We start from the raw sequence: 26,598 nt of genomic DNA, 5'->3' as shown, positions 1-26,598 counted from the left end.
TTTTTGCTGGTGACAGTACATCAAAGAACATGAAAAATGAAAATAACTAGGGCTAGATTTTGCTGCAGTCAAGAGAAAAAAAAACCGAGTGAACATGGGTGTAAGAACGAATCCACTTGGAAAATGACTGTATATTTCTTGAAAAAACGAAAATATACTGAATATGACCAAAAATCCATCAAAATATGCTTTTTCACGTAGAAATGGCCAAATATACCAAAATATGCTCTTAAAAAGCACCTTAATTCAATTAATTTCTTCACAATATGAATTTCTGTGTATTTAGGGAACACCACCCTAACCAAAATAAATGCTGTCATGAAAAAAATATTGTTGTTTCGAATACAATCAACATGTCTATCATTAATTGTATCAGATCATCAGACGATTCATTACATTTTTTTTTGCAGATAATTACACGCGCATTTGTTTTATCAGGACACTGATAACTAGGGCTAGGATTTTTATGACTTAGCATTTTTTTAAATTTTTTTTTGGTAAGGGTGGTGTTCCCTAAATACATAGAAATTCATATTGTGAAGAAATTAATTGAATTAAGGTGCTTTTTAAGGGCATATTTTGGCATATTTGGCCATTTCTACGTGATAAAGCATATTTTGATGGATTTTCGGTCATATTCAGCATATTTTCGCTTTCTCAAGAAATATACAGTCATTTTCCAAGTTGATTCGTTCCTACTCCCACGTTCTCTCGAGTTTTTTTTCTTTTGACTACAGCAAAATCTTTTTCATTTTTAATTCAAAATTTAGAGAAAGTATTCATTGTGCATTTCAACTCATCAGGGCCCATAAAGTGACCTAAATTAATATGTATACGAAAATATTTCAGCATAAGTTAGATATTGATGTTTGAAACAGTCCAGTTACAAGAGCATATTTTTCAAATTATAGTGCATATTTTGTAAAATTTTAGGTCATAAGAGCATATTTTGTTTTGCATATTTTGGTGATTTTGGTCATAAAAATCCTAACCCTACTGATAAGGATTGAGAATAATACCAAGACGAGACTTGGCTAGGTCTTGTCTAGTGTTGTGAACGAGAAATCTGTCTTGTTCTTGGTCTCGTCTCGAATAGATTCTAAAATTCTGAACAAAATAGTTAATATAAGCGAAAAATATAAATTTATATGTGTGTAGAACTGTATAGCCGGTAAAACGTCAGGCACCGTTTTATGAAATAAAAGGTGTCCTCAACAAATTGCTCAAAATCTTTTTTTTTTAAGAACAACAATACCGTTTTTTATGTGTTTAAGGCGGGCTTCATTCGTTTGAAACAATGTTTTCATTACAATGTGGAGAATGTTTTAAGTAAACTACCAGTCTAAAGCAAAGGAAAGGAATTTTCTTAAACGAACTGTAGTTATGATTATCAAACGAAGAATTCAAGGTTTTATGCAATGATATGAGTAAATTTGCATCTGAGCATTGGTCAATTTGGAAATTTTTAAACAGATTAAAAGGTATATATTTAAAACGTGATGTTATAAACGTTGTAAAATTTGAAAACAAACATTGCATTACCGGTAAAATAAAACTTACGGAATATGTTGATGCTTAGATATGACTATATTCATCAACGTAAGCAACAATGTTAATTGATATTAGCAACAATTGAAGTTTAAGTACAGAAGAAACCCGTTCAATTTGAAGCGGATTAAATTTCTTAGTGGAGAAGTAAGGCTATATTGTCAACAGTTGAAAAAATGTGAAATTCATTTATTGTGAATATGTCAACGTTGATTGCAGTGCCGGATCTACCAGCCGTAAAACCCCGCAGTGCGCGGGGGGGGGGCGGAGGCAAGTAAGCCTTTAAGGGGACCCTCAGCCATTGACATAGTAGAGGGTTCGTTCATGCGCATGTAAAAAATAAACGTAGTTACTCAAGGGTACAGAAACGAATACAATATATACAGGTAAATGTAAAGTTAACGTTCCCTGTGCATATAGCACCGGGTATTTAGGGTATGTGGGCTCCACGTATTTTCGATGTAGGCCATCTTGGAGGTGATGTGATCAGCACCACCCTGCGGCCGCCTTTACTCCCCCGGGCACCATTTGATTTGATGCTGGGTGGGCCCTAGAGCCGCTTTATGTTGGGACAAAGCCGGAAAAATTCCGAGCTTAGATCACCCACCCCGGATTTCCCGCGTGGCAGTCAGATTACAATCAAATCAGACTAGAATTTGACGAGAAATGCAGAGGTGAAGGTTTCCTCAACCTATCTTGAATCAGGAAAAAGGCATGACTGCATGATAGTAACAAATGCATCATTTTCCAGGTGTGAGAAAACAGTCATATATATATATATATATATATATATATATATATATATATATATATATATATATATATATATATATCACATCACCCCTTAACAATGTTGAGTTGAATTCAATATGGCGGACGTCCGCTTGGAACACACCAATGTGGTTCACCCTAAGCATAACCTGTTTCTATCATGACCTAACTCCTTTACTTTTTATAGGGGGTGTTAAGGGACTTTTGATTCACCCTTTATGCCCTTACATGTGACTTTGTCAACATGAGATCAAGAATTACACACACACACAAAATATATATACAAACACTGTACCAGTGTTGCTACATGAATTAAAGTTGAACTGAATTTTAGGCGAAAAAGAGATTCAATGAAAGAAACAAAATTTCAGGGAAATTTGAAGGCTTCAAACTCAGCATTTGTTCCGGTGATATTGTATGTCAGTTCATATCTACTGGATAAAAAAAAGGTAAAGTGCTCCCCTGTGCATAGCACCACGCCATGAAGGCGTATAGGGGGTGTGGGGGTAACGCCCCACACTTTCTTGATCCGGTCGTGAATGGGGGTGATGTGATCAGCATCACGCCCCTGACCGCCTTTACCCCCCAGGGTTTCCCCCAGGTACCCATGTTATTCGACGCTGGGTGGGCGCCGGGGCCGCTTCCATCGTTAGAAAAGTTCCCGGATTTGAACCGGCCGGGGATCGAACCCGGGACCTTTAGCATGGTAGTCAGACGCGTTACCGACTGAGCCACCGCGGCCACATATATATCTACTGGATATGAACATGTTATTTGCACTCCTTTGAGCATAAGCCTAATGTCTGTTTATATTTGCATTTTGTTCATTTTACGCTGCTTTTCTTCATCTACATCGTCGGCTAATAGAAACGACGAGGATGAATGAGGAATTTATGAAATGGGCTATGGAACAAACATACGGGGCATCTGGCCCTATATCAAAAAGGCTGACTATAAGCATCTATATGATGAGTTTCTTTAACATTTTTCATACGTATAAACAGTTGTATTATCATTATTAGTCGTATTATTACTATTCTTGTTATGTGATTTATTTGTATGAAGGGATACATTTGGCAAAAAAGGGAAATTTTGACACTTGCAAAGGGAAATTTTCCCTCAGATTGTGGCAACACTGGACTGCATTACAGAGGTCGGTTGCATGCGTAACTACCTGGCGCGTCGTGTTATGCGCAAATATTCCAAATAGCGCGTGCCATTTCCGGGTAAATAAACCCTCCTGCTAAACATAGAGGTGTCCGGTGGTGGAATTAGGAAACAAAACAAAAATGTCGGCAACGTGGATGTTTGCTCGCCGAATATAATAAGCCGTTCCAACTTTCACCGAGAGTGTTACGACTTCGCGGGTGAAATTCCCGTTTGGACATTGCGATGGTCATAGCCTACGGGTATTGTTTGGCGTGTGGCTGACATTGTTGCTCTGTTATTATTCATCCTTGTCAAGGGATTTTTTAGCTACGCCCACTATGTATGTGGTTCAGTTCTTTTGTTTTTGTATTGAGAGAAGAGGCTTTTTACGGCTTTCAAAATAAGGGATTAATAATACCCAAAAATATAACAATTGACACAAGTAGGTATTTCTTTATTCCAACTACGGCGCTATTATTTAACCAATCGAAATAATTTCGTGCCTCCCTTTTTTTCCTTATCCTCCCCTTCCTGATTACCCTCTTCTTCATTTTAGCCTCACTTCCACTTCTTAATCTCTTTCTTCTGTTTCCTTACTCTTTGTATGCTCCTTTCTCTCTCTCTCTCTCTCTCTCTCTCTCTCTCTCCCTCTCTCCCTCTCTCTAATTTTTATCTCCTTTCTCCGTCCTTTCTTTCACAACTCTTTCTCTTCTATCTTCTTTGTCTGTTTCTTGTATCTTTCTTCATTTCTTCTGCACTGTCAGAAGTTAACCGTAAAGTTTACAACATTCAACCATTAAAAGTTAGCAGTCTGTCTGTTAGTTAACAAAAACCGGACGCAATTTTTCTAAAATTTAAATTTCAATATTTGTAATGCTTAAAGATTACAAATTTGACACTTTCTACGCAATTTTATTTATATTTTGATTCTTTGTATGCGATTCATGAAACACATAATGAAAAAACATAGCCCAGGAAATTTACAAATGGTAGACCTACTTCTTGCATAGCAAAATTTCTTCAAATGAATTCCGCCAGATGTATATAAGTTTGAAGGTAACAGAGTGATACAACTGGCAACCTATGAATCTGTATTTCCTTAGTCAAAGTTAAAGAAATTGTAATTGATGACAACTTTTCAGACAAATTTTAGAGGTTGGAAACACATGTATAGCATATGAAGAGGTTTTATCGGGATATCAACCAGGTGATTTCCGGAGAAGCTTCCGTCCTTTCGAGAGCTAACGTCTCTCGGGAACCCATAAGCAAGATTGTTTTCACATGTATAGTATATTCGCAATCTAAAGATGTTTTCCATTAAAACAATGTACGGCAAAAAATGTTGACCATCAAGGTTGACATTTTTCTTGACATTTCTGAAAACTGTATCAGTATCATTAAAATTGTATTACTTAGATTAAGTATGTACTGGGCATGAATACTTTAAGAACGGTCATGATGGTATTTTTTACGATATTTTCAATTTGCTTTATTTTACTTCGCTTTTTGTGCCAAATTACTCAAAGTAATTTGTGAAGATGGGAATGAGTGATAACATGATGAAATTGATGAATGAACACTCACAAACAGCCATGCCCACATCGGGATTCGAACCCGGGACCCCTCGATGTGCTAACCACTCCGCCACGGTGGGCGGCTTCTACGATAAGTGGATAGCATCGAGAACTGACGATCTTGGACCGTTATTTCACCAGGAAACTTCTTACAGTGTGGGATTACTTAAAAAGATGTTGACCCTGTCTACAAATAATTATCTTTGGGAAAGAGGCTGGTACACGTGCACTAGTGTTGCAGGTCAGTTTCATTTTCAAGCAACACGTGGAAAGTGGTTCCAACCTTGGCGCTTCTTCCGCCTGCGATGACCTTCAACAACTTCAGATTCGCCTTCCTCGTTCACCTTTCGTATGTTTTTCTAAGGATCAATGCGGTAGTCCACATTGTGAAACATGTTTGCCACACACGTGATTATATTTACAAACAGTTGCATGGGCTTTGTCAAAGTAGCCGTTTCGCGCTTTCTAAGGTTCCCGGTTTGAGTCTCGGTCCAGGGCATGCCCTCTAAATATCGGACAGTAGTCCATATGTGTGAATAAGTCGCATTGATTTAAGTGATGGTTTATTTACTGTTAGACGCACCTTCTGGGTGACTCAAATCTCGAAGAAGACCCGATTGTAGGTAAGTCTCTTCTCGATGTAACAGCCCTCGTCCTCGAGCCTGCGGTAGGTTTTGTATCTCGTTTAATGAGACCATTGTTGGCTTATCTAGCATGCTTTTATTCTTGGCTATTGATTTGCGCAAGCTTACATCAGCTAGGCTGACTCCCTGTCGTTGGCCTTCTTGTGGATTATCTCGCTTGATACTGTTGCCAGTGCGTGATTATTTTAAACACATTGTGATACATAATATAAACATACGTTACGTGGTGTATTTTCTTGTCTCGATTTGATCTGCATGTGTATCACAACTGGGTGTACCCCCAGTCCCAAACGAGACTACCAAATCTCTCAGTCCGATCTCAAGTAAGATGCAAAGAAAGGAAAAAGTCGTTGAATAGGCAAAAACACAATAATATTAACAACAAACGATTACCTTAACAACAAGATAAAAATCACTTAGGTTTAGAACAAGCCTAAATATACAACAATTCGCCTGAAATAGACGAAAATCGTGGTGAGATTCAAACGAAACATGTGTTTTAGTGTTGGAAGCAGAAAATACGATGTATATAAAGGAAAGGAACCATTCCTCGAAGTGCCGATTTGCATCAAGTGCTGAAGGATGGGCACAGACTGCAAAATGTTGCTGAGGAACTGGAACATCATGAGATGTTCGTAATGTCACAGATATAGAGGAAATCAGGGGACGCCTTCCTGGTTTGCGTTCGTTAGGGAATAAGTGCGTTTTACTGAAAGTTTCGAATTGTCGAAGGGTGTTTGTCTTGCTCTCTCTCTCTCTTTTTCGCTTTTTCTTGCATGTTTTCCTGTGCTTCGCTTACTTGTGAGCATTGATTTAAATCAGGTGAGTTTTTTGTAAAAATATCACTAATTTAAATCATTTTTAAAAAATAATTTATAGAATAATGTACATAAGGATTTTGTAGATATCAGAATCACTTTTGGTGAAAGTACATTAATCTTGTAATCATTTAATGGTGTTTATTAGGCTGTAAAAAAGGAAAAGAAAGAAAACAAAGTATATGTACTGAAAGGGTGAAGCTCATACGAAAGGAAATGTAATAAATAATATGTAAACTGTAAACACACTTAAATTTCTCTTGATTTAAAATTCAATAATTTTTATAGGCAAAAATAGAAAACATTTTGTGTAGAATAATAAGAAAATACTAATCATGTTAAACCGTTAATAGTGTCATTATCATTAAACTGTAAATGAACATTGCAACTGATATTTTGCAAACTATCATTTTTTAAAAAGGGCAAATTTCAGCTACAAAGACTACAGAAATATTTTAAGTTACAATTATATAGTATATCCAGAGTTTTTTCTACACTGAAAGAAAATTTAGTGAAATTATTATAGTTTCATTAACACACTCAACAAATATTTCTATAGTAGGTTTATATATCAGAAACAGAAAAACGTATATTTACATATCTTTTATTTTATTTGCTTTAATCAAACTGTTCAAATATTTTACAGGGCGGTTTACCAGAAAAGGCCTTTCTATAAAAAACATATATCTACGTATATGTATGGTGCCAAAAAACCATACAAGCAATTTTAAGCGTGCTTTTTAAAACATATAAAAGACCGATTTAAATTTTTAAAAACTGATCTAAATAAGAAAAATCATCAATAATTATTTTTTAAATAAAAAAAACATGATTTTATCCACCTTGCTTGTGGGCATTGTTATAGGTGGAGAGAGAGGACGGGCGAGCATCCAGCCAACATATATTTAAAATATTGGTGTGTTATGCACCAGCATATCCCCCCAAGGTAACCACACTTATTCTTATACTTCTTCCCGCTTATATCTCCATTGTCTCTCTTTTTAAACTTTGCTTCCTCTTCCCTCTATTTTACTCTTTCTCTCTGTTTCTCTTGCTTCTCTCATTGCACAGCACATCGGTTCTTATCCCACTCTAAACTGTAGGTCCAGTCCAGATTAACCTATCTGTGCATAAAGTGGACTTGAAGCAAGAACTCAAATTTCTCTTGCTTCTCTCCCTCTCTCTATATATATCTATTTTTTTGTTTCTCTATCTCCTCCTTATATCTCTCTCTATCTCTTTGTATTTTCTCTCTTTCTGTTTTCTCTCTCTCTCTCTCTCTTTCTGTTTTCTTGCTTCTCTATCTCCCTATTTCTTTCTCTCTGTTTTCTTTCTATCTTTGTATGTGTGTGTGTGTGTCACTCTGCTGCTCACGCTTCATCTTCTTCTCTTGATTCCCCCCTCTCTCTCCCTCTCTCTTTGATTCTACCCCTTCCTCTCCTCTCTCTCTTTTTTCTGAACATCTTGCTTCCTGTTCTCTCCTCTGAGAGTCTCTTTCTTCCTTTTTTTCTCTTTTCCCACCGTTTCTCTTATATATTTGTGTGTGTGTTTCTCCTTCTCTCGCTGCTTGTCTGTTTCTCTTCTCTATCACCATTCTCTAAGTTTCTCCTCTCCCCCTACTTACTGTTTCTGTTGCTTCATTTCTCTCCCAAATCCTCTCGCTGCTTCTTCTCCACCTCTCACAATCTCACTTTGTTTCTCTTCATTCACTATCTCCACTACTCCACTCTTATACGGCCTGCATTGCGCCTTTTTGTTCTTCGTCCATTAGATACTAATTTGTAGATTTTGGTTTTGCCCTTATTATATTTCATAATTCGTTTCGCTTAGGGGTGTAAGGGGGTGGTCCTTTCATAAGGCACCCAAATATCATAGTAGTACACCCTGAACTGCGTTTCGCAGACTAACGAGTCTCTGCCGTCTGGACTCACATCCATTCTAACCCTCCGATCTATCTCATCATATCACCATTAATCCTCATCGTCGCGATTAACCAAAAGTGGTGAAAAACATCATTCTATCAGTAATTTCAAGTATCACCTTGCAGCGCTGAAAACCGATGTACGCTTTCTGTGCCGCGTGCTGATACGTGCCATACAGTCTCTCGTGATACAAGGGCAAACCCGATGATTGCGTAGTGGTAATGCTGTCGCATTTTAATCAAGGGATCACAGGTTCGATCCGCTGTGGACATGGGCGGAGTTTGAGCTTTTGCCTTGGGGGGCAGACTCTGGGAGAAGCATATGATGTACCTGAGGGTTGTTGAATATCCCCTAGCTTATAAGGGGTCCGGAGACCTTCCCCCGGAAATTTAAAAAACAACAACTTAAAATCACTGAGTTCTAGGCCTTTTAGATTTGAAAATGTTAAATTTCCTCGCTTAAGTAAACAAATATTAATTAGTATATTGGTTGTCAGTTTTAAAAGAAGCAAAACAGTACGATTATTGCATTTTGCATTTCATTAATTTTTTATTGATACACTACTCGTATTACTTTAAAAAAGTTACGGTACAATAGTAAGCTTCAGAAATTTTAGAAAAATTAAACTGAAAAGTTCTTTGGATAAAAATGTTGTAACTGAACTTAACCATGTGTTATTTATTTAGTTTTTTTAAGTTGGGGGGCCAGGCCCCCTCTGACCCCTCCAGAACTCCGCCTATGACTGTGGAGGCACTTTAAATTGTACGATCAGTCCCGATAAGCCTATCTGAACATAAAGTGGATTTAGACGAACTTGCAGCCGTAGTACTCGATCAGCTACAGCTGGTTGCACGTTGCAACACACTTTCGCTCTTGCAGGTACAATCCCTGCATCGCTTCGAAACTAGCGACGGATAAATGTCCAAGCTGTAAGTTTCGACCGAAGTTAGCGTCGAGGAAATGGATTCAGGGAGTCGTGTGGCCGACAAGGGTAGAAGGGGAGAGGAAAGAAGTCACAATCAACTGCGTTCTGCTTTGGTCGTTTCTTGGCTAGGAAAAAAAGCGCTCACGTAACGCAGCACATAGCTCTTTCCTGATCTTTTCTCCTGCTGTACGTACGTACACAAGATCCTGCCTATCAGCGTTAGCTTGACCCACTTTCATGGAAACGCTCTTCGATCTGGCCGAAGCTTTCGACCTAGTCCTCCATCCACCAATCAAGTAGCGAAGTTGTGGTGCTGAGATTATATGTGTACGTAACGCACACACGCAAGACTGTGATGTAGTTATGCAGGGTAAGTTCGTGTCGTACAGGGAGATTGGTGCATTTATCGACGACCTTTCTGGCTGAGAGGTTAGCTCAGCGCGCTACGGCGCCTTGGGTCCCGGGTTCGAATCCCATCCGGGGCGCGGGTGTACCCTGTGGGCAGGGTTGTTAAAGGTACAGTAATTTTCAATAAATACAATTCCGGTACAGGAGATTGATTGATTGATTGATTTAGTTTTGTGCCTTTTGGCTAATTTGCGAAGATGGGGATGAGTGATGAATGATGAAATTGATGAATGGACATACACAAACAACCAAGCCCTAGCGGGATTCGAACCCGGGACCCTTGGCGTCGCAGCGCGATGTGCTAACCACTCGGCCACAGGGTCCGGCTCCGGTCCAGGAGAGAAAATTAGCAAACGTAAAGAACCTTTTTATCTCTAAAGTATTTCAATTCGGTCCAGGGACCTTTTTTCCGGATCGATTTAAATCCGGTCCAGAAACGTTCTTCAATGAAACAATAAGCAACTTGGACCTAATCTAAATTGTGCGAGAAAAAAGGTTCCGGTCCTTCAACGGAACCCAATAGAATTTATGGGTTCGTGGACTTTTAACAATTTTGCTTGTGAGTGTACCTTCATTAATTTAATCAAATCATCACTCATCCTCATAGTCGAGATTAGCCAAAAGTGGCAGCAAAGCGAGTCTAAACACCAAAGACCAAATCAAAGCATTTATCCACCAATAACTTTCACTATTCCAGGGCCTCCCCGATGGCGCAGTGGTATCGTCGCCGCCTTGTAATCAAGGAGTCCCGGGGTCGTTACCTTGTGGAGGCTCGTAGTGGTTGGGATCCCACTTTAAACTGTGCATCCAGTCCGCATTAGCCTATATGTGCAAGGCTGCCTGTAGCAACTCGCATCAGCTGTAATATCAAGGAAGTAACATGGGTTGATTACATCCAGCAACCTGCTGGAACAGTATGAAACATAGGCATTTACGATATGTCCGAATATTAAAGTGGCCTTTTTTTAACACCCAAACACGAAAATGTTTGGCAAAAATAAAGTATTTTGAATTTGAGAATTGAACAGCGAATATAATTTTTAATACATAGATACATACAGTCAACGGCAATAAAAATGCGACACCTAGGTCTTGAAATGCTCGCTTTCCTGCAATGCGATATGTGTGTTGCCTAGATCCAAGGCGAAAAGTAGATTTTAATATCAAATTTTCTACCACCGCCTTAGATTTAGGCAACACACACAACACTTTGCAGGGAAGAGAGCATTTCAAGACCTCGGTGTCCTATTTATATTGCCTATGACTGTACATACATATATTCTATCACCTTTAACATATGCAGTTTGTTAATTTCGAAATATCGTGAAGAAATCCAGGGAATGTGCCTGAATGCATGTTAATTTGACTCACTTAAGTGATTTAGTTTTCTATTTCGAAAAAACATCTTCATTGCAATAATACTTCTTCAAGGTCAGTATAAGAATGTGGCATAATAGCTATTTTGAATTGAATGCCCTGCAGCCCTGAATTGCATGCTGAAGTAATATAAGGTGCAAATACAAGTTCTGCATGTTAAGGAGTCATGGCAGCAAACCCTTCATCACTGGTTTGAAAAATTTATCAAGATTATTGCCAAGGTTATTAATTTTGTTTCATGCTTTGTTACGACAGTTCTTTGGAAACACATAATACGTATAACAGCATGCCCAACAATGGATATATCTTAGCTCAATTCTTATAAGTATCACAATAGCGGGCTGTAGTTCTAATCCTTCTTGTTTAGTCAATCTTTGGCTTTTACGAAGCACGAACGATAAGATCGTGAAGTAAGTCTTGAAGTAAGTAGTATCATACATCAGTAAGTAAGTTTTCACTCTTTATACTCAGTGCTGTCCAGCTATTATTTATACACTGTAAAACCTCTCTTGTGTATTAACCAGTATTCGAAAATTTACTTTTTAAAAGTAACTAAGTTACACTTACTTCGTTCAAAAAGTAACTGAGTTACAGTTACTCAATTTAAGTACTCATAGGCGCCGACTCCATGGGGCTTGGGGGAGCTCGAGCCCCCCCAATGTTAATGATGTGGGGGCAGAGTCCCTCAAATAATTTTGCTTAAGAGGATCTAATGTATTATTTTGCTTCTCTTGTAAAGTTTACTCTGAATTGTGCAACATGAAGTTAACTTTAAATACACATTTGAAATGTTCTAGACTATCAACTTTGGGGGCTGAGCCCGCTAAACCATCAAATTGGGGAGGGGGTATGACCGGAGACAGCAAAACACATGACTTATTGCTATATACTAAGTATATAATTATGAGTATTGTTAATATTTTTACTAAAAAGAGTTTCAAAATAACGAGGTCATATGACAATTATACCAGTATGTTGTTTAGTGAATTCTGAACAATTTGACGTCGTAAACACGACTTTCAGGCAATATTGATATGTACGATATTTAGTTATCCTCGAAATCTCTTCCTCTAGTCCAAAGATTCTAAAGTCTTTGAGTTTATTTAACACTGGCTTGCAGTAAAGTACACAAGGAAAGCTTATGAAAAGTCTGTATTGCCAAAGCGGGAACGGATATGATCAAAGGCATTATTGCTAAAGTGCAGCGTATTGTGTTTTTTTATTATTGCAAAATTAAATTTAAAAAGTAAAATGTTGTAGCAAGAACAAGAAAAGTAAAACTAATTTTCCTGCGATTTGTGTTAGCATTTATGTAAATATTTAAATAAAACAGTTAAATATTGTAAATATTCGTTATTTTTATGGGTACGTCAACGTAAGGTTATTTGCACCCGTCACATTTCCTTTCTTTACAAGTCTGTTGCGGACATTTAAAAAAACACCCATGCCCTCGCCGGGACGGATCAAAGCGAGTTGAGTCGACCACCCAACACGTTCGTCTACCGAGGCCGCCATAAAACTGTTATGTTGGCCTCTTAATGTAAATACATAGCCTACTTTTAAATAAAAATGTTAATTGTTATCTAAAGAACAAATGAGCCGCCACAGAAGACATGAAGAGAGTTTGAAACATTTTACAAACGTTTCTCATGTTACATTTCATTTGCATGAGGAATATAATAGCTGCTTAAAAACTGCTATACGAAGACGTAATTTTTATTTTTAAAAAAGGGAGGGAGTGAGTCATTCATTCATTTATTTCAGTGATCAGAGCCCCCCCCCCCAATAATTACTTTTGTTGTTAAAGTTACTTCTATTGCAAGAAAGTAATCCCCCCAATAATTTTGACAAGTCGGCGCCCCTGCTAATACTTGAAAAGTAACTGTAGTTTTTTCACAGCTATTTCCTGGAAATTTCTTGCAAACAAATTACACGCAATTAATTGTGATCAAATAAATGTATGAAGACATATGCTTTTTTATTTATGTTTCTGGTACGTAATATAAATTTTCACATTTTATTGCGACATAATAGTGATGCAACAAGAAGTCAGCTTTGCACACTTCTTCTTATTAAACAATTACTTCTGTCTAGCTCCACTACCTTGTTCCAAATTAATGCAACAATACACCGAAAACACAGAAGAATAACAAAATTGCAAATGAAGCGTGGATGTTCTATATTGAATGTCCAGAGAAGGAAACAGAGATGTCAATTTTAATTATATGCCCACGTTACAAATTCTCAAGTTAACAATCTATGTGTCGTAAATTAACTGTTGTTAAAGTTACTTCTATTGCAAGAAAGTAACTCCATTACTTTTAAGAGTAGCTACAGTTGGAATTCCTAAAAAAAGAAAATAGATGTTACTTGTAATTGCGTTATAATTCCTCCAGCTCTGATCCACGGTGTCAAAATACAATGGGCACATTTTCTTGATAAATATTAGAATGAAAGTGTATTGGTAGTGTTGAACTTTGTTGAAAACCTTACACGATTCGAAACAAGGACCTCTGGTTTCGGAGCTCGCTCTCCTACCCTCTTGATTTGTCGGCACTGGACCTACAGTTTAAAGTTGTATCCGAACCACTATGTACCTGCCGCGGGTTTCGAAACCAGGTGATGACGTTATCATCAAAAAGGGCATTTTGGGTAATGGCCACGATGAAGATGAATGGTGATAAGATGAAATGGATGAAGGGACAATCACAAACGCGTATGGACGACACAATATAAACCCCACAGGGAACTTTCCTGGCTGTGGGTCCTGGTGCTAAATTCGTCGGCTCAGGGTGTACTACGCGGTAGAGAAATTGACATTTGAGTGCCTTCAGTGAAGCCCTTTCACCCCACCACATTTTATCTTTATAGAACTGATGGTTTCTGAGAAACGGGGACGGACGGACGGACGGAGCTACCTTTTCAGCCTCTCCGATTAGTAGCCTAATAATTAGGGCTTGGAATATGAGGAAAAATCATTTTTCTTCCTAGTGTCCCAAGACGAGGCCCAACATAATATATGTTCATTTTTGGTCATTGTAGGCCAGAAAAATGTGGGTTTTATTTGTCCTTTTTTGCCTTTTTCGGCGTTTTTGGCTTATTGGTCCTTTTTAAGCCTTGTTTTAGGTCTTAACGGCTTTTTTTTCAACTTCACCTTCTTTCGACTACGTTTTTACTGCCCATTCTCAATTCGAATCATCATCAGTTCATCACCTCTTAAACATCCTTTCTGTAGTAAAGAAATAAAAAAAGAAAGAAAGAAATATATTAGAATCATCCCTGAAACGAGAGAAAAAAACATTTTTGGACGACTGAAATAGGATCCGAAGTCCTATTTCTGTAACCCTAGTGTGGTTAGGCCAAATATGATTTTTCAAATTATGGTAATCTAAAAATTATATAAAGTCTGAAAGAAGATGCATTTAATTCATATAGTTTTTTTCGCACTGTGTGTTCCATACCACCAGAATTTTGTATTTTTTTATTCATAAAATATGTAATTAAAACTGAAGTCATTAATTAATTTGGATCATATTTATACGTCCTTGTTTTCCGTTTTTTAGGTTCTTTTTTGATATTTTTAGGTCTTTTTATAGATTTTCTTTTGGCAATTTATATGTCTTCAACTTCCGAGCTCTACTGATAATAAAGTCAAGAAACTCCTTTCGGCCAGATCTACCCTTACAAGATTTCTGGGTACGCCACTGTTTCCCTGTGTAATATACAAGACGTTTAATCTCATGCAAACTGTCCTTCAGTATCAAGTGGAAGATTTGAAAAAAAATATTTGTTTCAATTTTTCTGCATTGAAGGTTACCTTTTATAACTAATATATGTGAAATAGCTACTGTGTAGAATTCAGCAATGTTTTGTTGTTTGCATTTTAGCGTTTGGTTGCAAACTAACAAAAAATGTAATGCAAAGAAAAATTCATTTAGCAGAAATATGAGACACTCTTTTTCTTTCTTCTTCAACTTTCTACTTCCAGAAATTCACTGCTAGCGCTAATTTTAGCAGGTTTCTTGATAGTTTAGGCACTTTTAATATGACCTTGTAACACTGTCCGACTTGTGGAATATTCTTGAATGATTCACTTCCAAGTTGTAACTGTAGCCAAGGGCTCGTAGAAATATAATTCGTCTATACTCACGTTGACTTTAGAGTCTCCATTTTATACTTGGATATGAAAGCACATATGAGGCGTTGCGGATACGAAGGGCGAACAAACAAACGTACGTTGTGACTGCATAGGCGCCGACTCTATGGGGCTTAGGGCGGCTCGAGCCACCCCCCCCCCCCAATGTTAATGATGTGGGGGCAGAGGCCCCCAAAATAATTTTGCTTAAGAGGATCTATTGCATTATTTTTCTTCTCTTGTAAAGTTTACTCTGAATTGTGCCACATGAACTTAACTTTAAATACACATTTGAAATGTTCTAGACCATCAACTTTGGGGGGCTGAGACCGCTAAACCATCAACTTTGGGGGGCTGTGACCGGAGACAGCAAAACACATGACTTATTACTATATACTAAGTATATAATTATTATTTACTATTAGACATATATTAATCAGAGACAAAATGAATATAGCCAACGACTTGTTAAAGACTGTTTGGGAATCCCCTAAAACAATGCAAATATTTAGGAATATTATTGATGTAAATGAGAAGGCTGGCCATACTGGACTGCGTCCACTTTGCCCTCGTCGGTGGACGTTGAGAGCCTCCAGTATGCAACAGATCTTAAGGAACTATGAAAACCTTCTCAAATTTCTTGAGAAATTTTCTGAAGAAGATTCTACTGACGCAGCATCAAAATGTGCTGGATACCTGGAAACAATGCTTCACTTCAAGACATTTTTCCTTCTCTCCCTCTACTGCAATGTGATGGGTCCAATAGAAGAGGTAAACTGTAAGATTCAGTCTCCACGGATTGGTGCTACAGAAGTGGAATCAAAACTAAAATACTTGACGGACATCTTTCAAGAAAAGCGAATGTGTTTTGAGTAGTTCTGGCAGAAATGCACAGAGAGCAAACCCAGCCTCGTTGATGAGCTAGAATTGCCCCGGCAACGTGACGTCCCTAAGAGACTTGAAAATCCTTATGCTGCCAAACATCACAAGTTCTACACTCCAAAATAGTACTAAAAATCAATATACACTGACGTGTGTGACACAGCAAAATCATGTGTTAAACAAGGACATGAATCAACGGGACTACAAAAAATAACAGACATAGAGGTAGAATGCATCTCAACTGTGAACAGTTGAACAACAAACTTTCAGCAAACGCGAGAATTCTTGCGCCAAGATTTGGATGCCGATAGCTCTCCTTACACATGTCCATGCTTGGTGATATCGCCAAACAGAAGAAAGTGGTTCTAACTACCATGCGTGACATAAGGAAGTTTCTTCAGGAGCTTCTGCCTGAAGTTGCCAAATTCATGATGGTCCTCCGCACTGTGCCAGTGACGACAGCCACAGCCGAAAGGTCATTCAGTGCTATGCGCTGACTAAAGACATATTTGAGATCTACAATGGGGCAGAAGAGACTAAGCAGCTTAGCTGTACTCCACATACATCAAACTGTGCTTGATAATTTGGACCTGAGACCGCACGTTAATGAGTTCATAAAGAAATAACTCAGTGCGTAGAGAAACTTTTGGTTTATTTTGATATCATGTTCATATGCTTTTGTTGTGTATGTCACTTTATATCTTAGTGTACATGCTATTTTTTTTCATTATGGCAAAATTAAATTTAAAAAGTAAAATATTGTAGCAAGAACAAAAAAGTAAAACTATTTTCCTGCGATTTGTGTTAGCATTTATGTAAATAATTAAATAAAACTGTTAAATATTCGTTATTTTATGGGTACGTCCACACTAAGGTTATTTGCAACCCATCACATGTCTGTTGCGGACATTAAAACACACCCATGCCCTCGCTGGGGCTCGAACCCGAGACCTCTGGATCAAAGCGAGTTGAGTCGACCACCCAACACGCTCGGCTACCAAGGCCGGCATAAAAGTGTTAGGTTGGTCTCTTAATGTCAATACATAATTTTGAATAAAAATGTTGTATAAAAAACAAATGAACAGACACAAAAGACATAAAGAGACTTTGAAACATTTTCTAAACATTTTTCATGTCACATTTCATTTGCATGAAGAATATAATAGCTGCTTAAAAACTGCTATACGAAGACGTAATTTTTATTTTTTAAAAAGGGAGTAAGTCATTCATTCATTTATTTCAGTCATCAGAGCCCCCCCCCAATAATTTTGATAAGTCGGCGCCCCTGCTTGTGAGGGAAATGCGTTTCAAGTTGTCAGGCGTAGTGCGAACTCCACAAAAACGTGATAAGAATAGAGCGGAAAGTTTCCTGTGTGATTTCGAAAGTTTTTTGTTGAGTTTGTCCAGTGCCTCACAACTTGAAACGAATTTTCCTCAAGATGTACTTTGTTGAGTTCGTCCTTTGTATCCGCAACGCCTCATATAAAGGGTGTCTCAGAAATATTTAAATTTTTTGTATAAAGACCTGTAAGCATATATTTAGTTTTCTCTTTGTTAACTTCCAAACCTATCTTTTTAGCAGTTTTGAAAAATGTATGTTACTTCTCTCTTCATAAACTTTTGTCTTCTCGTTTAATATCTAAGAAACTAAAAGTTAAAGTATACAAAACAGTAATTTTGCCTGTAGTATTATATCGATGTGAAACTTGGTCCCTTACATTGAAAGAGGAACATAAATTGAGAGTATTTGAAAATAAGATCCTTAGGAAAATCTTTGGACCTAAAAGGGATGAGGAGACAGGTGAGTGGAGAAGGTTACATAATTTAGAACTACATAATTTGTATTCATGTCCAGATATTATTAGAATAATTAAATCAAGAAGACTTAGGTGGGCAGGCCATGTGGCACGAATGGGAGAGGAAAGAGGAGTTTACAGGATTCTTGTTGGGAAACCTGATGGTAAGAGACCTGTAGGAAGGCCAAGAAGAAGATGGAGGGACAACGTTGAGATGGACCTAAGGGAAATCGGTAGAGATGGAAAAGAGTATATAGAACTTGCTCAAGATAGGGAAAGATGGAAGGCCTGTGTTGCTGCAGCTATGGACCTTCGGGTTTAAGAAGGCTAGGGAGTTAATTAGTTAGTTAGTTAGTTAGTATAAAGATAAATGTATTACCAAAAGAAAGCTTAAAGATTAAATTTTTATTTGTGGAAAATAGTATTGGACAAATGGTGACCGTTCATGTTTTCACATTCAATTATTCTTGGACAGTAGAGCTCAGAAGTTACAGATTGGTGAGGATCCTTAATAACAGACTGGCGCACACTGTCAACGTTTCTGTTCGATCTTGATGAACTTGGACGTCCCGGCGGTTTGCTCGTCATAGTGCTTCCAGTGTTTTCAAACTTTCTCACCCTATATTTAATTAAATTTGCGGTTGGGACGTCTCTCATTCGTGCCAGGTTATAATGATGCCGGCACAAACGACTCACAACATAAGAATCATTATTTTTATAAAACGTACAAACACAAAAAGCACGTTGCTGTCCCGTAAAGCCCTCCATGGCAACTAAATATTAACAATGTTGCCAAGCGTTTGCGATCTATCTCATTTCTCCGTAATGCGCGAATTGCCCCAGAGGGCGGATTCAAAAACGAAAATATTTCTGAGACACCCCTTATTATTTTATATTGCTGTTTTTTTTATTGTTAGCTGTATATTTCCGTGCCGACTGTAGATACCTCCTGAGCTATTACAGCTAGAAATATATAATGATTTAGCCGGTAAAGAGAGCCTAGTTAATGCATATATATATAAAAAACCGCGCGATCTCATTCACTACCTAATCACTTGTAAAAAATTGTTACGCCCAGGCAAATCAGGAATGGGCCTACAATTTAGAAAGTGGTATGCGACCAACGTATCTTCAATTAAGCCTGAAAATGATTTATTCCAATGCGACAACGTTATAGTACGGGTTGTACTGTACACTAAAAATACTGCACTTGCAGATAGAAAGTAGCCACTTAAATAAGATGTAGATTTACACACATGAAGGTATTTCAGCCTATCTCGGTGCTGTAGTGGGTAGCACAGCGCACTATGTTGCAAGGTTTGAATCCCTACCTGGACAGAGCCTGAAGTGGAAGATATTCACTGGATGAATGGTTGATCGAGTCTTGGGGTTAACTGGAGGGATGCCCTTGTAGTTTAATATGGTGTAAATGAGACAGTGGGATGCTTTGCAAAACTATCGCTAACTTAGGGATATCATCCCCCCTCACTTCGAGCACTGGGCCAGGCCATGGGTGTTTTTGTGGGTTATTCATCATCTCTTCCTGTTCTTTAACAATTTCAAAACGTCATCACTCGTCCCCATCGTCGCGATTAGCCAAAAGTGGAAGAAAAGCGACGCTAAATAACAACAATCACTCAATCAGACAGAAGTCGTTTCAGAAGGGGACCTCATGAAGGTAGACATTGCGAACATTTTACAAGATGGTGGATGTACAGAATTGAAACCTATATTTTTTTTTCTAGTATTGATGTCCCTAGAGATTGAGATGGATTCCTAAAATTTCCTTATTACCTATGTAACAGACAAGAACACCATGATGGCACGTGGAGAAGGCTGATAAATTAGAGCCTGTTTCCTGAATGAATATCCGAACGAACATTTTGTTTATCACAGCTACTCTGCAGTCAGTATCTCAGAGACTAAAACTGCTAAACAGTTGCAGATTGAATGTTCACGGTGTATCTGTACTAGTCAGTAGAATGTGGCAACGTTTTTCATTGATGTCCGAATTTCCTGGTGCCCTAAACACAGCTCCATGCTTGTTTCCGCTTGGTACATCTGCCATTGCGCCATGGAAGACCTTTTTGACACCGGCAGTGCATCAGTGCATGGACAGAAACTGCAGAGGATAACAAAGCCATCTTTCGCCATGGCACATCAACATGTCGTAACACACATGATTTCGGATTCATGCGCGAGAAATCTGATGCAATGTGAGTTGCAAAATGACCTTTTAATCCTTGGTAATCAAACTTTACAGCATTTGGCATTCACTACAAGGAATTCTCTTGCAACGTCTGGAGTAAAAAAAAAATGCAGGTGAAGATCATGCCAGTGCACAAATTCATGCTTTATGATCAGACTCGATCGTATAATCTCATATGCCTGGTGAAACATATAATTACCTCCCATACATTGGTACACAACATAGTTAAATAGCCAATCAGAACGGAGGTCCAGTTTAGGCTTAGCTACCACTTTATAAAGTAAAATGTAGCAAGCGAAAACTTCATATAATGCATTTTGCTGCACCGCTCTTGATGGTACTTATTATGGTATTCTGAAATTGCTGCGTACTACATTCTACGTATCCACTGAAGACTTAGGTGAGTAGATATGACAAATGTATATTGATTACCGTATGAATATACGCATCGGTTACTCTTTCAGTTTGTTTTTTTTATCGGCGGGAAAGTGGGAACTTCAGTCGTAGAAACACCACCAGATTTTCTCCAACACCTACAGATTCTGTCAAAAGTTCAATTTATGGTCATTTTGGTGCAAACTTAGCCTGTATAATCTGTATACACTAGCCAGTTGGAAAAGTTTGGATAAGACTCTGCCAATGAGTAGAGATGGGTCTGTCTCAGAAAGGGAAATACACTATTTCACATGGGGGAAATTTAACTGTCTCTCAGCAGAAAGATACGTGCTCTGTTATGTTCATTCATCCTTAATTAGCGCTTAAGGTTAGGTTATGTTTAGTTAATAATATAATAGATATAAGAACCTAATTTAATCTAAATTAACCCAACCTCACCTTAATTAGCGCTTAGCATACGACTAAGGCTGTTACATTGCTAACTATTTGGCTCATGTAACTGTTCGTAATTAGCATCGGCACTTGTTCCGAATTGTTTGGTGTTTATGTTTTATCACCGTGCGTTAGCTACGTTACAGACCATCAAAATTTCCCTCACTTGCAATATTTCCATTCCAACCATTTAGGCGAAATGGTATTAGGCGATACGCGATATCCATTTCGCCTAAAATGCCGGACAGTAGTCAGATCTGAATGACGGATGTTAATAAGCCATCAGGCGAAACGGGATTAGGCGAAATGGGATGTGATCCTGGAGATAGATCAGAGTACAAGTAGATATAGTACAGACACGAGCGCAGCAACCGAATTGCGCACACTTTAGATCCAGGATTGCGCACAAATCTCACTGACCTGCTTTGCGCACAGATTTTGATACAACGTTGCCACTGTGATAGCTTTAAAGTCTGTGCACAAAACTGTTTTTTTCTTTAGACAAGAAGAGAGAGAGAAATTAGAAATAAAATAGTAAATCATACCAATTTATTCAAACTCAAAAGTTAGGTTAGGTTAGGTTAATGACTGCAAAAACACTTGTAAGTCCACACACACACACACCAACAAACACATTAGAAGTGAGAACGGCTTGAGAACATTTTACATCTGACAACATCGCCTCATTTTTATCCTGCGCAATCCTGTACACTGTGACAGCTTGTCAACGGCTTATCAGATACCACTGATAAAACCGGAAATGTGTGCGCAATCCGGCTGTAGCCGACACGAGATTGTGACAAATGTCGTGACTGAAGAAGTCTGACTTACTATGCAAGTCTATTCAACGGGCGAGCTTTAGTATGTGTTGTTCTCCCATCCTTCTCGATCTTGTCTCGAGTTGATGTCTGCTTCACTCTCGTCTCGATCTCGTATCGATTCTTGAAAAGATAAATACAAAAATTTTAGAAAAAAAAATACTGAAGAAAAGTGAAACACAGCTATGGCTGTGACTTTTGCAAAAAAAGGCACCGACATTGTTGTTTGCTTCGTTAACTGACATAGAAAAGGCTCAATCATGTGTACCACGCATTTGTGACGAGGCAATGCACATTCCTCATTCATAAGTCATAACACATTGCATAGGGTCTAGCCGTAAGAAGCGAACAGGAAACATGCGATCACGACCTTCAAGCAACGCGAAAAATCTTGACCTTCCGTCTGCACGTGTCGTAACGTGTCCTAGTCCTCCAAGGCGCAACCTCATTCCGCTATGGTTAGGCTCTAACAAGGAATCCACTTGTTTTCTGGACAGCGAGTGATCCAGGAAGGAAAAAAAAATGAAATTTTGGTAGTGGAAAAAAAAAACAAGATTTCCTTGCGTGATACGTTTCCTTCTACGAAAGTGAAATGGTTCTACATTCTTCGAGCATGTGCACCAGTACCATAAACTAGTTCCCGGGTTCGATACCCTGTGGAGGCACGTAGTAGTTCGGATCCCACTTTAAACTGTATGTACAGTCCAGATTAGCCTAACTGTGCATAAAGTGCACCAGGGGCGTACTGCCTTAGCCACTAGCAGTTACGCGGGAACGAAGGTGGGTTGGGAGGTTGAACACTACCCCCCTTAAATACGTTGATCAGAATTTAATTATATATCAGCTGCAAAATGCTGTCGTTCAAAGAATCTTATTTTTTAGTAACCAAACAAGAAAAAAATCCACATTATCTCCCTATCCAACAGAATTAAGAGCACCCTGAAGCTATTACACTACATTGTGATGATCTCTGCTCTTGGAAATCTATGTAAAGAAAAGCTGTTTATTAAAAGTGTCAAAACGACGGAATGATACTTAGAACTTTATCTGGTTTTGAGTTGTACATTGGCCAAAAGTGACGTAAATTTAACAAAAGTGCAGATACGAACAGGATTTATACACACACACACACACACACACATTTCTTCTTGTGCAGTCTCCATTAGTATTAACCCTTGTTAAGTTCCTGGCAACTCTTCTTACCCTTAATCCAGTAGTCGTGGACATCAAGACTCTTAATGGTCTTCAATGAAACCCATCTCAAGGTAGGTTTAAGAAAAATCCAACCACGGTTGTTTATTTTATAGATAAATGTTTATTTTTTCACTGGGATACTTACAACGGGTACGTAGGTAACCCGAAAACAGGAACTTGAGTATGGTTTCTCGTAGATAAAAATATACTAGTTCGGAGATCAACGCTGAGGTGGCCGAAATCTAGGTTTTACAGAAGAGCGCCGTAAACCTGTTCACTTCTTCCTAGACTGAAATTTCCTTTCAAGTCAAAATGCGTCGTCAAGTTCCCAGCCTCGAAATCCGGCATTTAGGTAACTTTTGATACAATATTCTGAATTATAACAGATAGATATTTGGAATATGCATAGTTCTGTTTTGAGTAATTTACAAAGAAAGTTTACATATTCATTTGAGTTAACAAATTATTTCTTTAACGTTGATAAATCTTCTTACATTTTGGAAAATTACAAATTTAAACGTTTCGCCATTCTTTTTTTTGACATTATCTAATCACAATTTGAGTAGTTCATTAACATTGGTAATCCTAGATTGGCGAGTTTATGTTTACATCATAGAATTATGCATATTTCGATAAACGAGCTGACTTCATTAGTACATTACATCATAAAGGTTGATTCATTAGATCATAAGCATCCTGACTGGTGAGTTCACGTTTACGTCACAAACTGAGTCATACAAAATGAAAATTTATAAATATTATTAAGAAATCAAGGTGATACTAAATCTTTTACCTTTCAACATGTACATTTATAATTATAATGCAATGTTACGAAAATGTGCAAGGACGTAACACACTGAAGTCATAGACAAGGCCATAGTAATCTGCTTGTTGTTCCAATTTGCTATTTCATATCATTTTATCATATGCAGCCTTCGTGACTACATCGGTTGCATACCTGACATTATGTTGCTAACTGGTTAATTCCAATTACAATAATGTTTTTTTGGTGCTTGATACGGGAATAATCAACGTTGAATTACGATAGGAGCTTACAATAGAACCGGCGATAGTTGAAACTATGATTCTACAAGGAGCACAGTCTTGATTCGAACATAGTTGTGCTCTAGAAGTGTTAATTTGAGCCACAATTATTTATCGGTAGTTTCAATCGAGCAGGCAATAATTCCAACGTTGCAAGCTGTAGTGTGAACAAGGAGGGCTGTAGTTTCAATAAAGAGGCAGTAATTTCAATTATATTAGAGCCAATTTATTTATCGGTAATTTCAATCGAGCTGGTAGTAATTACAACTTCGTAAACTGTAATTTCAGCAATGGGCATTGTAGTTTCAATGAAGATGTGGCAATTGCAACTATACAGGCTATAAGTTAGTTTTGAACAACGAAAGATGTAGTTTCAATGAAGAGGCAGCAATTTCAACAATACATTCTCTAATTTGAACCACGAGAGTTGTAACTTCACTTAGTTGGAAGCAATTTCAACTATGCAAGAAGTAGTTTGAACAAGAAAAGTTGCAGTTTCAGTCAATCAGACAGCATTTTGAACGGTTCTCTATTTGATGTATTTTTAGTGCATCACACGGAACAGCAACTGATAAAAGTGTCATTTGACGCACTAAAGTGCATCTTTAGCATTTTATGCACTTTAATGTGTTACTGCGGTCAATTGTCACATTTTGGATCCTGTGCATGTATTTGCGCGATTTCATCCATCCATCATTTATCTTCATTGTCGCGATCTGGCCAAAAGTGAGGAAAAAGCAATGTAAAATAAAGAAAACTACAAAAACGACCCTTATTGAACCTTCTTACCTTTTTGGTAAGGTTGGTACGCCTGGTCAACGTAACAAATTCCATCGTCACTCTTATCTTGCTTTGGTTCCATCGCGACGATGAGGATGCAAGATGAAATTGAAGATCGAACAACCTCTGATTCCACAGAGACATATGCTGACCAATGCACCAGGGAAGACGCATTTCGAGTTATATACATCTGGTACCATTTTTGTCGGAACATTTCTCTCAATTGCTGCATGCCCTTCATTACTATTTTGCACATTATTGCCGATACTCTGGGATGTATATTTTAATTCCACGTGGGTGCTATGCGTAGTAAAGTACAGTGTATCAAAAGCCCGAAAGAAGGAGGTAATTTGCAGATGGCCTTCGACCAGGACAAGTTCGCGAATCACACTCTTCCGGATACCAAGATGTTACCTTGGACTTCACGCTTGCTCCGCGGGCACTTTCTAGTCTGATACAACGTTCCATTTCAGTCGGTTAGGTCCAGCTCGCAGAAGTAACAGCTCCTACTCTTCAGTGGTCGATAGTGCTGTGTGTACTTACGGTAGGTAGGATCGCTCGTCAAGACTTACTGTTGCCAATGTTAGCATGTTTCGCGTGTCTTGACCAGTTTCGGTGATACTCTTGATTGTTTGGATTTGCGAGTCTGCGAAGTGACAGCTTGGCGCTGAGATCACAGAGGGACTTGGTTTGAATCCCAGTTGCTTTCTCTCTCTCTCTCTGTGTGTGTGTGTGCTTTGTATTTCGTCACATCATGTAAGGCGTGAGTCCTCCTGCCGATGAACTCAAATGTAAACCTTTCTTTCACTAAGCACACTCTATCAACAGATAAGAATGAGACCATGGACATAAGTTCTTTCCACGTGTGTTGATGACTGTCGTCTCGCTCATATCGTCTAATCGCCACTTAATCCTAGTCTTCATGATTAGCCAAATACGTTTATTTGTTATTGGTTGTCATCTCACATCTCATAATCCTAGCCCAGGCTTTGTTTTATGAATTGTGATTTGATTACGAACTATGACTGAGGCCTCCCCGGTGGCGTAGTGATAAAATTGTCGCTTTGTAATCAAGGGGCCCCGTGTTCAATTTGCAGTTGAGGCACAGGTTCCAGTAGCTTGGATTCAACTTTAAACGATAGTTCCAGTCCCGATTAGCCTATCTGTGCATAAAATGGACTTAAAAACTCAAACGAATAGTATGGGTTTCCCTAATGGTGTAGTGGTAATCAAAGGGTACCAGATTCGATCTCATTCCACAATGTTTGATTGATTGATTGATTTGCATTATTTCACTTCGTTATTCTGCTACTTTTAGCTAATTGCGAAAATTAGGATGGATGATGATATGATGAAATTGATGAAGGGACACTCACAATGAACACCCATGCCAGGTTGCGATTCGAACTCGGATCCCCTGCTGTCGTAGTGCACAGTGCTAACAACTCCGTCACCGAGGTCGGCAGCACAGTCTTTCGAATCCCACTTTAAACTGTAGGTCCATTTCCGATTAGCTTATCTGAGCATAAAGTGGACTTAAAAGTGAACAAAACAGACTAACAGTAAAGCAGACTCATCTTGCAGAGATATGTTCTTAATCATTAAAAATTGTAAGACGATTAATATATTCAAATTTCTTCTTGCGTATGTCGGGATTTAAATCCTTGCCTTACACTCAAACCTAACACATCCCTCTATATACACTAGATCATAATATATAATTCACACACAGCAAAGAACATTCATATTCTCTTCCCAATAGACTTAGTATTTGTA

At 38.2% G+C, this 26,598-nt stretch overlaps 1 protein-coding gene across 3 annotated transcripts in view; it reads left to right on the top strand.

Annotated features, from left to right (window-relative positions):
- LOC145986676 (putative fatty acyl-CoA reductase CG5065) overlaps nucleotides 1–26,598 on the top strand; it is a 131,904-nt gene that overhangs the window by 12,457 nt on the left and 92,849 nt on the right. The window contains exon 1 of one of the 3 annotated variants that reach the window (XM_083120974.1): nucleotides 25,282–25,366. The exons of the other annotated variants lie outside the window; for them this stretch is intronic. The gene's annotated coding sequence lies outside the window, so the exon portion shown is untranslated. Of the gene's footprint in view, nucleotides 1–25,281; nucleotides 25,367–26,598 lie in introns of those variants that run through there. 3 annotated transcript variants of the gene reach the window in all.

This window comes from Lepisma saccharinum, chromosome 4 (genome assembly GCF_977018435.1).
Source record: "Lepisma saccharinum chromosome 4, izLepSacc3.1, whole genome shotgun sequence".
Lineage (NCBI taxonomy): Eukaryota > Metazoa > Arthropoda > Insecta > Zygentoma > Lepismatidae > Lepisma > Lepisma saccharinum.
Note: the sequence above shows the minus strand (reverse complement) of the source record. Positions and strands in the feature narration are given on the sequence as shown.